This window comes from Rhinoderma darwinii, chromosome 5 (assembly GCF_050947455.1).
Source record: "Rhinoderma darwinii isolate aRhiDar2 chromosome 5, aRhiDar2.hap1, whole genome shotgun sequence".
Classification (NCBI taxonomy): domain Eukaryota; kingdom Metazoa; phylum Chordata; class Amphibia; order Anura; family Rhinodermatidae; genus Rhinoderma; species Rhinoderma darwinii.
In genome coordinates, this window is record NC_134691.1 from 23916384 (window position 1) to 23932920 (window position 16537).

Here is a 16537-nt window from a genome sequence, read left to right on the forward strand (position 1 = left end):
TGCGGGAAGCAAGCACTCTGCAGGACGTACAGTTGCGGCGCAGCGTGAAGAGGTTAAAAAATATAATATTACAGGTTATGAGTCCTAGATTCTGGAGATGGGACGTTGATCCCGGGATTTATTCTGATTGCCATATTTAGAGTCAGGGAGGAATTTTCCCCCATATGAAGCAATTGGCATCAACCTCATGTTTTTTTTTTTTATCTTCCTCTGGATCATCACGGTAGGGTTATAGATTGGACTTGATGGACCTGTGACTTTTTTCACTCTTATGAACTATGTATACAAACTAATGCGAAATATTTGGGCAGAATGATGATTAATGAAACTAGATGTAACGTGATGACAGCGGTTCCAGCTGGATAAGAAAACTTCTCCCTAATCTTTCTGAGCGCACAGGACCGAACTTGACTTTTTGTACCAGAAATAATGCAAACTCTGTAAAAGCCTGATAGGCCGGTATCGATGATAATATCTGTTGGAGAAAACGAAAATATAAGTCATTCTGAACAAAACAATGAAAATTAAAGATTTTATGATAATTTGGAAAACTAAAGCCTTGATTCTGATTTATGGCGAATAAATAAGTGGCAGAATGTATAATATAGATCCCTATAGCATGCAGTTACATATGTCACCCACTGACCCCCATTGTAGAAAAATAAAATGTTTGCAGTATCCCTTTGTATCAAAAAACATGACCAACTACGTATTCCACTGCAGTACAAAAAGGAATGACAACATATACGTAGTCCCCGAATATATGACGAAAGGCATACATTGAACCCGTGATAGGCCATGGACACGTTTGACATATACGTCGGTGACATTTCCTGGCATATATATATATAAAAAGCGTGGTGTGAATATAGTATAACTATGTATAGTGGAAATAAAGGACATTGAGGATTGAGGTTGAAGTTGATATCAGACCATCACACTGATCAGAAATATATCCAGAATAGAAATTTCCCAAAATTCATTTTCGGGTCCGTTTCGATCAAATAGGGCCGTTTGATTCCGTCTAAATAAGTTTTGCCGAGAACCGCAAGTGCCCTGATTGCCCTGAAAACTCGTGTTTGACTCTTTGATGTCTTCTAGGACTGTTTCCAAACCTGTAGCATTTTCTGGTTTGGCATTTTATATAATTGGCTATGCTAGATGGAGGGGAAACCACAGTGCATTTTGGGATGGCTGTCTGCAAGTTATTATGGGGAAGCATGCCTAGGGTCATGGGATCCTTTTTCTAAATTGTAAAATGGCGGCCGTCACTATGCGGGGGCCGCCAATTTGACACAATTGGTGCACTGTGAACCCCAAAAGTTTAACATTTTGGTCAATCCGGTACTCTTGCCACATTTCGACCGAGTTCGATTCATGTAGAATCCATTCGCTCATCCCTAATCCAGAACTTGTAATATCTCTAAAGGACTATATGGTCCATCACTCTCTTTGGCGCACACAACAGCAATGATGTTCTAAGATAATATCACAGAATAAAGTAATGACTTTATCTATGTTCATAGACAACAGTCCGAAATTTTAAAAAATTCCCAAAATATTTTTTTTTACACATTTTCTTTTGACAATCCTTTTATCATTAGAAGGGTTTGTCGATGATGAGCTTATTAGGCTGGGTTCACACGACCTATTTTCAGACATAAACGAGGCGTATAATGCCTCGTTTTACGTCTGAAAATAGGGCTACAATACGTCGGCAAACATCTGCCCATTCATTTGAATGGGTTTGCCGACGTACTGTGCCGACGACCTGTCATTTACGCGTCGTCGTTTGACAGCTGTCAAACGACGACGCGTAAATTGACTGCCTCGGCAAAGAAGTGCAGGACACTTCTTTGCAACGTAATTTGAGCCGTTCTTCATTGAAGTCAATGAAGAGCAGCTCAAGATTTACGAACGTCAAAGACGCCTCGCATAATGCGAGGAGGAGCTTTTACGTCTGAAACTACGCAGCTGTTTTCTCCTGAAACCAGTCTGTCTTTTCAGACGTAAAAGCCTCTCATCGTGTGCACATACCCTTACAGAGAGCTCGACTGCTAGAATCCCCAGCAATCAGTCGTGATCTTTAAGGTAACCTGGCAGCAGGTGTTTAATCACCCTGCAGCACCACCACAGGAGAAATAAGGCATTACACAGTGCCCATTGAAATCAATGGTCCGTCCATATAACCCGGCACAAGGACGTGTCCGGTCCTCCAGAGTGAAAATACTCTTTGTAGTTGTTCTCCGCTCTAGCTAAAAAATGAGGATTCAAAATGGGGGATCCCACTCAATGGACCCAGAATTCCAGAACTTGAAAATGAGTTTTCTAAACCAGATAACTTCTTTTAAAAAATACTTTTTTCAACAGCAATAGAAACAGTCAGGTCATTTATACCCCCTTCCCACTCTGCAATTCAACTTCTAAAAATTATGGATCTCCCTCCTATTTGCTGTGATGATGAAACGTTGATAGCACGAAATGATGAAGACAATCAAATAATAAACTCCCCTCCCCCACATTGATAAATAATAGAGAACAGAAAATTTTATCTAAAAGTAAAATAAAGTCTTCACCTGGGTCCTCTGTGCGTCGCATGTTAATACAAAGATGTTGTAAATCCTTGACACAGTGTTGGCAATAGGCAAGAGATGAGCTTTGGAGTGAACTCAACAAGCGAGCTTCTCTGCCGAGATAAGGGTGTACAAGGAACAGAAGGAGACCTAGATGTGTCATCTTCATGTTTCAGGTGTTATTTTCTCGCCCACTAGCCCATAGAGTTTGGAAATGACAGGCATAGAAGATGGCGCCGGGCTGCAAGAAAAATCACATGGATATTAGATTTATAAAAAAAAAATCCCAATATATCAATCCATTCAATAACGTTAGGTTTCCAGGATGTAATCCGTTATATTACCGCTGCCTGTTGTCTACTGCGCCATTTTTCCATCATCCACGTGTTTTAAAGTGGATCCGTGATCTCATCAATTCCCTCCATATCAGGGAATTCATCCTCTCCTTGAAACCACTCCATGATGTAACTAAGAGGATCGATAAGGCTGGCGTCAAGAAGAAAGACAGCCATCCAATATCCGAGGAATAGAAAGAGCTTGGTCCATAAGCCGTCATAGGGAGGCCCAAAATTATAGGACTCCAGATTCTGCAACAAATAAGGAAACGGTTATTAAAGTGTTATTGACCTTATACAAGTGAATGAATCTTATATTTATATTACAAAAAGAAACCAGAAGTATTAAAAAAGGTTATAGGAGGAGACTTCAGCCCTTCCCTCTATATTACTGTGTGCTTGATTGACAACAGATTTCTCAGGCAGCAGAGGTGGGGGAGGGGTGAGTGGGCACATAGGAGATTGTGCCCACTAATAACAATCAGCGGCGGCCAGAGACAGCAAGGCTTTTACATAACAGCTAGTTTGTTGAGAGTGAGGTGATGGACATAAAGCCTCTTTCTAGAAAGATCTTCAGGGGCGCAGCTATAGTGGGGTGCGGAGGTAGCAGTGGCACCAAGGACCATGGAACCTGGTTCCCTAAAGGGCTCTCTGGCCCATACATAGACACCAGAATGGCACATGGGAGGGTCAGGGCCCTGATAGAGGTTTTTCTTTATGTACCAGGAGCTTCAAGTTAAGGCTCTGAAGTTCTTGGATGGTGCGCCAATTTATTTTGTGGATTGTAATACAACAATAATTATGAACCATGGAAATCATTATCAATCCTTTATATGCCATAAAGTAGGCAGTGGGAAGCACTGGTCAGGCCCTCTGTTTACTGGTCCATTGTGCAGCTGCCTATATGGTACAGTATTCCCTATAGAGCCCCAGTGCAGCTACATATATGTTACAGTATGTCCTATAGAGCTCCTATGCAGCATATATGGTCCCGTATAGTATGGTCCCTACAGAGCTCCTATGGTTCAGTATATTCACTCCTGATAACAATACTGTAATTATAATAATAATGATACTATAGAGGGTAAAAGTCGCACTCACTTCATGAATCCATATGAGGCTTTTCTGGAGCCAAGACACGTCTTCCTCTACAGGTGGAGCTGGTGTTGGAGTCACCTGTAGTAATATAGTTATTTTATACATTTCATTATAGTTATTTTATACATTTCATTATAGTTATTTTATACATTTCATTATAGTTATTTTATACATTTCTTTATAGTTATTTTATACATTTCATTATAGTTATTTTACACATTTCTTTGTAGTTATTTTATACATTTCATTATAGTTATTTTATACATTTCTTTATAGTTATTTTATACATTTCATTATAGTTATTTTATACATTTCATTATAGTTATTTTATACATTTCATTATAGTTATTTTACACATTTCTTCGTAGTTATTTTATACATTTCTTTGTAGTTATTTTATACATTTCTTTGTAGTTATTTTATACATTTCATTATAGTTATTTTATCACTCTCAGTAAGTCAGTAGGAGGATTGAACTATCACCGGCTCCTATATATCTCACTGATGGATTGTAATTGAACAATTATTATCTAGTAGTCAGTAGGAAGCACTGTTATTTTCTATTTAAGATGCTGGTGGGCCCTCTGTTTACAGCGCCCTGTACAGCTGTACATGTAATACAGTATGCCCCATAGAGCCCCTATGCAGCAGCATATATAGTACAGTATTCCCTATAGAGCCCCTATGCAGCAGCATATATGGTACAGTATGCCCCATAGAGCCCCTATGCAGCAGCATATATAGTACAGTATTCCCTATAGAGCCCCTATGCAGCAGCATATATAGTACAGTATTCCCTATAGAGCACCTATGCAGCAGCATATATGGTACTGTATGCCATATAGAGCCCTTATGCAGCTGTATATATGGTGCAGTATTTCCTATAGAGCCACTATGCAGCAGCATATATGGTACAGTATGTCCTATAGAGTCCCTGTGAGGTAGCATATATAGTGCAGTATGTCCTGTAGATCTCCTATGCAGCAGCATATATGGTACAATATGGCCTATAGATCTCCTATGCAGCAGTATATTTGGTACAATATTCCCTATAGAGCCCCTATGCAGCAGTATATATGGTACAGCATGTCCTGTAGATCTCCTATACAGCAGTATATAAGGTACAGTATGTCCTGTAGATCTCCTATACAGCAGTATATATGGTACAGTATGTCCTATAGAGCCCCTATGCAGCAGTATATATGGTACAGCATGTCCTGTAGATCTCCTATACAGCAGTATATAAGGTACAGTATGTCCTGTAGATCTCCTATACAGCAGTATATATGGTACAGTGTGTCCGCCCCTGATAGCAATACTACTATATAATAATAAAAATGATACTACACTGAGGAAAAATGACACTTACTTGATAAATCCAGTTAAGGCTTCTCTGGAGCCAGGACACCTCTTTCTCTTTGGGTGGAGCTGGAGCTGGAGTTGGAGTCACCTGTAGGAATATAGTTATTTTTTCATTTTAATTATCAGTAAGTCGGTAGGAGGATTGATCTCACACCTGCTGCTAAGTATCTGACTTATAAAGAAATGTTATCAATCCAAGTAATATGTCATCTGGATCTAAGTACAACTTCAGCAACAAGAACAATACAGAAAAGCACACAAAACAGAAAAAAGAAAATCATCCCGTAACCAAACATCACAACCACCATTGTCCTCTGCAAAGTTCTCAGACTGATTCTTGTTAGGATTATGGATGTAAAGCAAATTACACTCCCCCAATAAGAAGAATAACTATTCTGTGAATATCAGACTCACCCAAGAGATCTGTGTCTTCAGGAGGACTAGGAAGGTCATGCAAGGTGACGCCTTGGGTGGATCGGGTGGTAGCGGAGTAACCTGCAATAAACAGAGTGAACATATAGGTCTGGGGAAGGTCAATGTCTGGTGGTGTTGTCATGTCATGGGCAAATCCTCTGTATGGGACCGTCACAGTGGTCGTTATGGCCAATAGTTATAAGGTGATAGGCTTCTCTAGGGAGAGGATTTACCCAAGTATCCAATGGGCCATGGTGTGTTTACTTATGTTACATACGTGGTGGAAGACAATAGCCCAAGGCTTAAAATGTAAGTTTTATCTGGTTTATTAATGATACATTTTGGTTATTTTGTAGTCACTACACGATGACTACATTGACCATAAGTCTCTTTGTTCCTTTTAGATTCATATTTTTGGGAGGGATACTACTGTATATGTAATAATTTCAGTCTAGTATGACATCTATAAAAATACTTAAAAATGTTTGACTTACTCCGAAGATGTTCTCCTCGACCCACCTAATGACCTTCTTGATCCGAGACGGTTCCTCCTTTTGTGGGATGGGTTTTTCTATAGTAATCTGTAAGACAAGATTGTCACTGTACATTAATTGTCTGCTCAACGCCAATGTTCAGCCTGTAAAGCATGGACTGATTGTTTTCATACAAGGACACCAGGTAAAAAGGCAGAGGATTTGCCTTTGTAGATCCTGAGTAAACAACTCAACGACAAGTACTACACATGAGTCAAATATTGTATATAGCTCCACTTCTAAACAATAATTTCTTAACCCCTTCCCGACATCCACTGTACATGTATGTAACTATGGGTCCGGAACTGAGCCTACGACATGTACAGCCTGTGTCAGCTGTATATTACATAAGGTCTGGGATCAGAGATAATTCCAATCCTGGCCATTTAACCACTAAGATGCCATGGTCAATACTCTTCTCTGTCCCCCCATCACCCCCTGTGACGCAGGGGGCAGTGGTTTATCAGGGAAGCCGGGGAGGGCTAAATGAAGGGGATAGTATCCTATTAAAGGGGTTGTTTTAGAATTAACAATTATCACTTATCTACTGGATAGGTGATAAATGGCTGACCACTAGACCCGCCCCTGCTGGGACCGCCACCAATAGCGAGAATAGGGTTCCCGAACTGTATCTCCTTACCGCTGCTTTATTCAATGTCTATGGGACTGACGGAAACAGATGGGCGCTGTACTCAGCTGTTTCCATTATTCCCGTGGACTTTGAATGGAGCAGACGAACGCATTCTCAACCACCCCTCTATTCAATGTCCTCCTCATTGTGGTCAAGCAGTGAGGAAAAAAACAGGGGGTTCGAGACCCACACTCAAGCAATCGGTGGGGGCCCCCAGTGATCAGACAATTATCACATATCCTGTTGTATACCCCATTTAAGCCCTGTGCAGTGAATTGTATGAGCCAATCAACACACGTTTAAGTCCCCTTAGTGGAACTAAAGAAACGGAATATTATATATATATATATATATATATATATATATATATATAAAATATGTATTTCAAGAATATATAAGAAAAAATAAATAAAAGTTTTTCAAAGGACCTTTCCCCATTTTTTATGTAAATAATGTAAACAATACAAAATAAACTTCTCACCAGGGCTACATTGAAAGGTTCCAGTAAAAAACAAAAAAAACTTACAAAAACAAGTCCTCATACGTACGCTTATGTTGATGAAAAAATCAAAATGTATGGCTCATGGAAGGAGAGCAATTAAAGTAAGAAAATTAAAATGGGCTGTGAGGGAAAGGGGTTTTATAATATAATTTCATTGTTGGAGCGAGCCAAGACAAAAGACAAGACCGCTGGGTGAACTGGGTGATTAATGGGCATACAACATATAACATACATGGACAATATTGATAGTAAATTCTTACTCACCCCAAATACCGTCTCTCCCATATGCTCACAGCAGTCCCAAAATAGGGCATAGCCTTCCTTGGGGGGCAGAGCAGGTGGTGGAACAACCTACAATAAAAACGTAACAAATTATAGAGAAAAGCAGACATGACCACAATAAATGACTTATAATTGGGGGTCAGTAAATAACATAAGACCTCACGTATGCGCTGGAGGAGATGTATTCTCTGTGCATTACTTATGCCATTACTCTTTATATTAGTATGTAACTTATCTCATAACAGCCAAACCGAGGACGCCTCCATGGGTCTTTCTTTTTTAGTTTGGAGAAGTCTATAGTTTGACTGATATGAGCTAATTTGCACACTTTTTTCCCATGAAGCATTGGCTGTAAATAAGTCTCCATACATCTGCTTGCTCTCCTCAATAAGAGCCAGTACTCCCACCACACTCTTTATATTAGATTATGACTCAGCAGCGACATGTGGTCTCCTGCGGTTCACTGTAAAATGTGTGTATCTGAAGAGGATACAACTGATGTACAATATAAGATACAGTATAAGTGGGGCAATGATATCATCCCCCGACTCACCCCAAATATGGACTTTGTCATCCATCTGTATATGTCCGATAACTTGGACGGCTCTGCTCCAGGGGGCACTGCTGGGGCATTAGTCTAGAATAAAAAGTGAGATAGTAAATTGTAAGAAAATACAAAGTACAAATGTCATAATGTAACACAGTGGTAGCCGGGGCCTAGACTGTCAACATTGTGTTTTCATAAAATGTAATAACCATTCACATTGAATAAGCCCCCGGACAACATGTGACGCTCATTGTAATAGAAAAGCCCCACTTACCATCTGTGAACCAGTCACAGGGCAGATTAGTATCGCAATAATATAAAGCTTCAACCACATCGTCAGTCGCTTTCACCTCAGTGAAATGAGCCAATGTGGAGGCAGCAGAGAAAGTGACCACACTGGTGTTTATGACATCACAAGCAACACCACCTGTGACATCATAGCTGCATAGAACGGAAAAACTGGATTATACCAGATTATACCAGATTACACCAGATTATACCAGATTATACCAGATTATACCGGAATATACCAGTTCTGTAACACAAATATTGAACATATTAAAATGTTTGTAAATAATGGGCAATATTTACCAAGCAAAATGTGCCATAACTTTTTCAAACTTTCTAAAAAAAAAGGGTTGTGGCTAGCAGAAGTTGTAAGATGCCCACATTTCTGAAAAATATAAAAGTACTGTAGACATGTGCAGCAGTCATGAGGTGAAGTAAAGAAGAGAAGAGCGCCTAACATCCCTACCAATTTCAGCCGTGTGCAATTTGCTCCATTTTCGGCGCCGTGTAAACTGATGCCTTCTATGACAGTATTGATAAATCATAAAAATGAGGCTTTAAATTGCTATTCAAGAAAGCCTCATGGACTATAGATGCTAATCCAGCATTGCTCACTTATAATATATATTAGAAGGGATAAATGACTCGATGGGCATGTTTTGTCATTTTGACGATTTGCCGGTCCATTGAATATGATGGAAATCGATTTGTGTAGCTCTTACTTAGTTAATCAATTAACCAAAGTAATGTAATAGATAGTAAATGAGGCATTTTCCCGGATGGTCACTTTAAATATCAGGGTTTTATTATATATACAGTACACAATCATCTAGCAGAAAATCTGACGTATACAGCACCAAATAATTCATATTACCTTTCTAATATACAATACCGGAGATTTGCTTAGACACGTACACTTTGGACTTTGAAGTGGATGCCACGCTGTGAAACGCGTCCATTACTAATATAGTGTGCGTGAGGACTGAGACTGATTTTAATGAGACGCCATCTACGCATGAGAAGCATTTGCTAAATCTAGTATTGGGGCAAAATGTGCGCAAATGTTTTTAAAAGAAATCTAACTGAACTGCTGGGACTGCAGCATCTTATCCACAGGTGCCGGGGCTGCACATTTACAAACGGCCGCAGCTTCCCCATCCATCACTGCTTTCCATTCACTGACAGTGAGGCAAAGCGCACTAGAAGTACCAGCTTGGCCGCACTACCAACATAAGCACCTGCAAACCTACTAATCAGGTGCCCCAAGAAGTGAGATTACTACAAGTACAAAAAAACTTTGAGTTGTGCTGATCTGGCGCGTAAAAACAGAAAATAGCTGTTCAAATAACGCTGACATTGTATATAACGGCATCGGAAGTGTAATAACATTCAAGTGGATACAATGTATAGAATATATCATAAGCTCGGGCCATTATACATCTGGTATGAGAACACCGACATCCACCATCTGATAAACACAGACACTCACCATCTGGCAATACTACTAAGGGTAAGTTCACACTGGCGTTACTATACGTTTATCTCTCTTCCGTCAGAGGAAGAGAGGATCGAAAGATTAAGTGGAAAGCAACGGTTCCGTTAGAATTACCATTGATTTTAATCAATAAAGTTCTGCAGACTGCACTTTTGCTTACGTAGAAAAAAACGGAAACTTAGCGAACGGAGATAAATGGAAAGCAACTGAAACCAAAGAATTACCATTGAAATCAATGGTAAATCTAAAGGAACCGTTGCATTCCGCTTAATCCTTCGATCCTCTCTTCCTCTGACAGAAGAAGGTAAATGTATAGTAACGCCAGTGTGAAATTAGCCTAATACTGCTAATACTGCTAAGGCTCTGTTCACATCTACGTTGGGGTCCCGTTCTGACTGAAGCAATAGTGTAGTCGACTAATCTATTGATTCCGGCAAAACGACTGGTCCGGTGCACAAAAGAGACAAACGGAAACCAGGGGCACCGGCTCCGTCACCATTGAAATCAGTTTGTGTCTGTTCACGGTCCCGTTCTGACGGAAACCTCCGGCGCAACGTCAGAACGGGACCCCAACGCAGATATGAACAGAGCCTAATACTGCCAATATTACTAATATCCTAATACTACTAATACTATATCATTGCCCTGCTTATACTACTAATACTACTATTAGGGTATGCCCAGACGTGGAGGAGTTCTTCCGCCACTGTCCGCATCAATGCCGAACATAATCTGCGTTGCAGATTCTGTTGCGGCTTTGCCTAAAATGAGCATTAAATTGATGCGGACTAGCCGTTGCGTATTGAGGGGAAGAGGGCTTCCCTTCTCTCTATCAGTGCAGGATAGAGAGAAGGGGCAGCCCTTTCCCTAGTAAAAGTAAAAGAAATTCATACTTACCCAGCCGTTGTCTTGGTGACGCGTCCCTCTTTCGCCATCCAGCCCGACCTCCCTGGATGACGCGGCAGTCCATGTGACCGCTGCAGCATGTGATCGGCCTGTGATTGGCTGCAGCCGTCACTTGGACTGAAACGTCATCCCGGGAGGCCGGACTGGAGGAAGAAGCAGGGAGTTCTCGGTAAGTAGGAACTTCTATTTTTTTTACAGGTTGATGTATATTGTATATAGTCACTGCCCAGGGTGCTGAAACAGTTACTGCCGATCGCTTAACTCTTTCAGCACCCTGGACAGTGACTATTTACTGACGTCGCCTAGCAACGCTCCCGTAATTACGGGTGCACACACGTAGTCACCCGTAATTATGGGTGCACACACGTAGTCACCCGTAATTACGGGAGCCCCATTGACTTCCTCAGTCTGGCTGTAGACCTAGAAATACATAGGTCCAGCCAGAATGAAGAAATGTCATGGTAGTAAAACCAATACGCTCCGCAGCACACATAACATCTACATTATATCTGCGGACTTCATTGCAGAATTTTGACTCTCCATTGAAGTCAATGGAGAAATTCCGTAATGAGTCCGCAACAAGTCCGCTACACATCCGCAACAGTCAGTGTATGCTGCGGACACCAAATTCTGCGCTACAGCCTATGCTCCGCAGCGGAATTGTACGCAACGTGTAAACGAACCCTACTAAAAAGCTGTGGAAGGCAATGGAGAAACGTGTACGCTGCAGAATTCCGCCAGGTCTGGTTATGCCCTTACTAATACTACTAATACTAAATCATTGCCCTGCTTATACTGCTAATACTACTATTACTAATACTATGATATAATTTCCCTGCTTATACTGCTAATACTAATAATATTACTACTAATACTATGATATCATTGCCCTGCTTATACTGCCAATACTACTAATATTACTACTAATACTATGATATCATTGCCCTGCTTATACTGCTAATACTACTAATATTTCTACTAATACTATGATATCATTGCCCTGCTTATACTACTAATACTACTATTACTAATACTATGATATCATTGCCCTGCTTATACTGCTAATACTACTATTACTAATACTATGATATCATTTCCCTGCTTATACTGCTAATACTAATAATATTACTACTAATACTATGATATCATTGCCCTGCTTATACTGCTAATATTACTACTAATACTATGATATCATTGCCCTGCTTATACTGCTAATACTAATAATATTACTACTAATACTATGATATCATTGCCCTGCTTATACTGCCAATACTACTAATATTACTACTAATACTATGATATCATTGCCCTGCTTATACTGCTTATACTAATAATATTACTACTAATACTATATCATTGCCCTGCTTATACTGCTAATACTACTAATATTACTACTAATACTATGATATCATTGCCCTGCTTATACTGCCAATACTACTAATATTACTACTAATACTATGATATCATTGCCCTGCTTATACTGCTTATACTAATAATATTACTACTAATACTATGATATCATTGACCTGCTTATACTGCTAATACTACTATTACTAATACTATGATATCATTTCCCTGCTTATACTGCTAATACTAATAATATTACTACTAATACTATGATATCATTGCCCTGCTTATACTGCTAATATTACTACTAATACTATGATATCATTGCCCTGCTTATACTGCTAATACTAATAATATTACTACTAATACTATGATATCATTGCCCTGCTTATACTGCTTATACTAATAATATTACTACTAATACTATGATATCATTGCCCTGCTTATACTGCCAATACTACTAATATTACTACTAATACTATGATATCATTGCCCTGCTTATACTGCTTATACTAATAATATTACTACTAATACTATATCATTGCCCTGCTTATACTGCTAATACTACTAATATTACTACTAATACTATATCATTGCCCTGCTTATACTGCTAATACTACTAATATTACTACTAATACTATATCATTGCCCTGCTTATACTGCTAATACTAATATTACTACTAATACTATGATATCATTGCCCTGCTTATACTCATAATACTACTATTACTACTACCGTGTTTCCCCGATAGTAAGACACCCCCGATTGTAAGACGTATCGGGGGTTTCAGGGGGGTCGGCTAATATAAGCCGTACCCCGAAAGTAAGACATATGTCTTACTTTCGGGGAAACACGGGGGTATTGCCGCCTCCTGCCCACTTCCGCGCCGCCCCCCTCTCCATACGTCACCGCGCCGTCCTGTGATGGCGCGGGTACTGAGACTGTACCCACGCGATCAGCGGCAGGAGCATGGCTGTTATACACAGCCTGGCTCCTGCTGCAACTGCCGGAATCGAAGCGCGCGCCGATTCCGGCAGTTTAACCCATTAAATGCCGCTGTCAATAGTGACAGCGGCATTTAATGTGTTTGACAGAGGGGGGAGCTCCCTCTGTAACCCGATCGGCGCCCCCGAAAAACAAATCGCGGGTCGCCGTCGGGTTTCCATGACAGCCGGGGGTCTAACAAAGACCCCCAGGTCTGCCTTCAGCATCTTCGGTATACTAAGCTAAGTATACCAAAGCATTATATATGCGATCGGCACATCGCATAGTGAAGTCCCCTGGTGGGACTAAAAAAAAAAATGTAAAACAGTTAAATAAAGTTTGTGAAAAAAAATAAAATAATAATTCGACAATTTTTTTCCAATATAAGACATACCCCGAAAGTAAGACATAGTGGGGCTTTTGGGGATAAAAAGAAAGTAAGACACTGTCTTACTTTCGGGGAAACACGGTAGTACTATGATATCATTGCCCTGCTTATACTGCCAATAGTACTAATATTACTACTAATACTATATCATTGCCCTGCTTATACTGCTAATACTACTAATATTACTACTAATACTATGATATCATTGCCCTGCTTATACTGCTAATACTACTAATATTACTACTAATACTATGATATAATTGCCCTGCTTATACTGCTAATAGTACTAATATTACTATATCATTGCCCTGCTTATACTGCTAATACTACTAATATTACTACTAATACTATGATATCATTGCCCTGCTTATACTGCTAATACTACTAATATTACTACTAATACTATGATATCATTGCCCTGCTTATACTGCTAATACTACTAATATTACTACTAATACTATATCATTGCCCTGCTTATACTGCTAATACTACTAACATTACTACTAATACTATGATATCATTGCCCTGCTTATACTGCTAATACTAATATTACTACTAATACTATGATATCATTGCCCTGTTTATACTCCTAATACTACTATTACTACTAGTACTATGATATCATTGCCCTGCTTATACTGCTAATAGTACTAATATTACTACTAATACTATATCATTGCCCTGCTTATACTGCTAATACTACTAATATTACTACTAATACTATGATATCATTGCTCTGCTTATACTGCTAATACTACTAACATTACTACTAATACTATGATATCATTGCCCTGCTTATACTGCTAATACTACTAATATTACTACTAATACTATATCATTGCCCTGCTTATACTGCTAATACTACTAATATTACTACTAATACTATGATATCATTGCCCTGCTTATACTGCTAATACTACTAATATTACTAATAATACTATATCATTCCCTGCTTATACTGCTAATAATACTAATATTACTACTAATACTATATCATTGCCCTGCTTATACTGCTAATGCTTCTAATATTACTACTAATACTATGATATCATTGCCCTGCTTATACTGCTAATACTACTAATACTATATCATTGTCCTGCTTATACTGCTAATACTACTAATATTACTACTAATACTATATCATTGCCCTGCTTATACTGCTAATACTACTAATATTACTACTAATACTATGATATCATTGCACTGCTTATACTGCTAATATTACTAACATTACTACTAATACTATATCATTGCCCTGCTTATACTGCTAATACTACTAACATTACTACTAATACTATATCATTGCTCTGCTTATACTGCTAATACTACTAATATTACTACTAATACTATATCATTCCCTGCTTATACTGCTAATACTACTAACATTACTAGTAATACTATGATATCATTGCCCTGCTTATACTGCTAATACTACTAATATTACTACTAATACTATGATATCATTGCCCTGCTTATACTGCTAATAGTACTAATATTACTACTAATACTATATCATTGCCCTGCTTATACTGCTAATACTAATATTACTACTAATACTATGATATCATTGCCCTGCTTATACTCCTAATACTACTATTACTACTAGTACTATGATATCATTGCCCTGCTTATACTGCTAATAGTAGTAATATTACTACTAATACTATATCATTGCCCTGCTTATACTGCTAATACTACTAACATTACTACTAATACTATGATATCATTGCCCTGCTTATACTGCTAATACTACTAATATTACTACTAATACTATTATATCATTGCCCTGCTTATACTGCTAATACTACTAATATTACTACTAATACTATATCATTGCCCTGCTTATACTGCTAATACTACTAACATTACTACTAATACTATGATGTCATTGCCCTGCTCATACTGCTAATACTAATATTACTACTAATACTATATCATTGCCCTGCTTATACTGCTAATACTACTAATATTACTACTAATACTATATCATTGCCCTGCTTATACTGCTAATACTACTAATATTACTACTAATACTATGATATCATTGCCCTGCTTATATTGCTAATACTACTAATATTACTACTAATACTATATAATTGCCCTGCTTATACTGCTAATACTACTATTATTACTACTAATACTATATCATTGCCCTGCTTATACTGCTAATACTACTAATATTACTACTAATACTATGATATCATTGCCCTGCTTATACTACTGATACTACTAATATTACTAATAATACTATATCATTCCCTGCTTATACTGCTAATACTACTAATATTACTACTAATACTATATCATTGCCCTGCTTATACTGCTAATGCTACTAATATTACTACTAATACTATGATATCATTGCCCTGCTCATACTGCTAATACTACTAATACTATATCATTGCCATGCTTATACTGCTAATACTACTATTATTACTACTAATACTATATCATTGCCCTGCTTATACTGCTAATACTACTAATATTACTACTAATACTATGATATCATTGCACTGCTTATACTGCTAATACTACTAACATTACTACTTATACTATATCATTGCCCTGCTTATACTGCTAATACTACTAACATTACTACTAATACTATATCATTGCCCTGCTTATACTGCTAATAATACTAATATTACTACTAATACTATATCATTGCCCTGCTTATACTGCTAATACTACTACCATTACTTCTAATACTATATCATTGCCCTGCTTATACTGCTAATACTACTAATATTACTACTAATACTATGATATCATTGCCCTGCTTATACTGCTAATACTACTAATATTACTACTAATACTATGATATCATTGCCCTGCTTATACTGCTAATACT

At 38.2% G+C, this 16537-nt stretch overlaps 1 long non-coding RNA gene across 1 annotated transcript; it reads right to left on the reverse strand.

The window, feature by feature from the left end:
- Window positions 1–5376: 5376 nt before the first annotated feature.
- Window positions 5377–6318, reverse strand: LOC142652338 (uncharacterized). The gene is made up of 3 exons (XR_012847822.1): window positions 6277–6318; window positions 5783–5863; window positions 5377–5456 (listed from the first exon to the last, which is right to left on the reverse strand). It is a non-coding gene; the product is annotated as an uncharacterized LOC142652338 (long non-coding RNA).
- Window positions 6319–16537: the final 10219 nt, after the last annotated feature.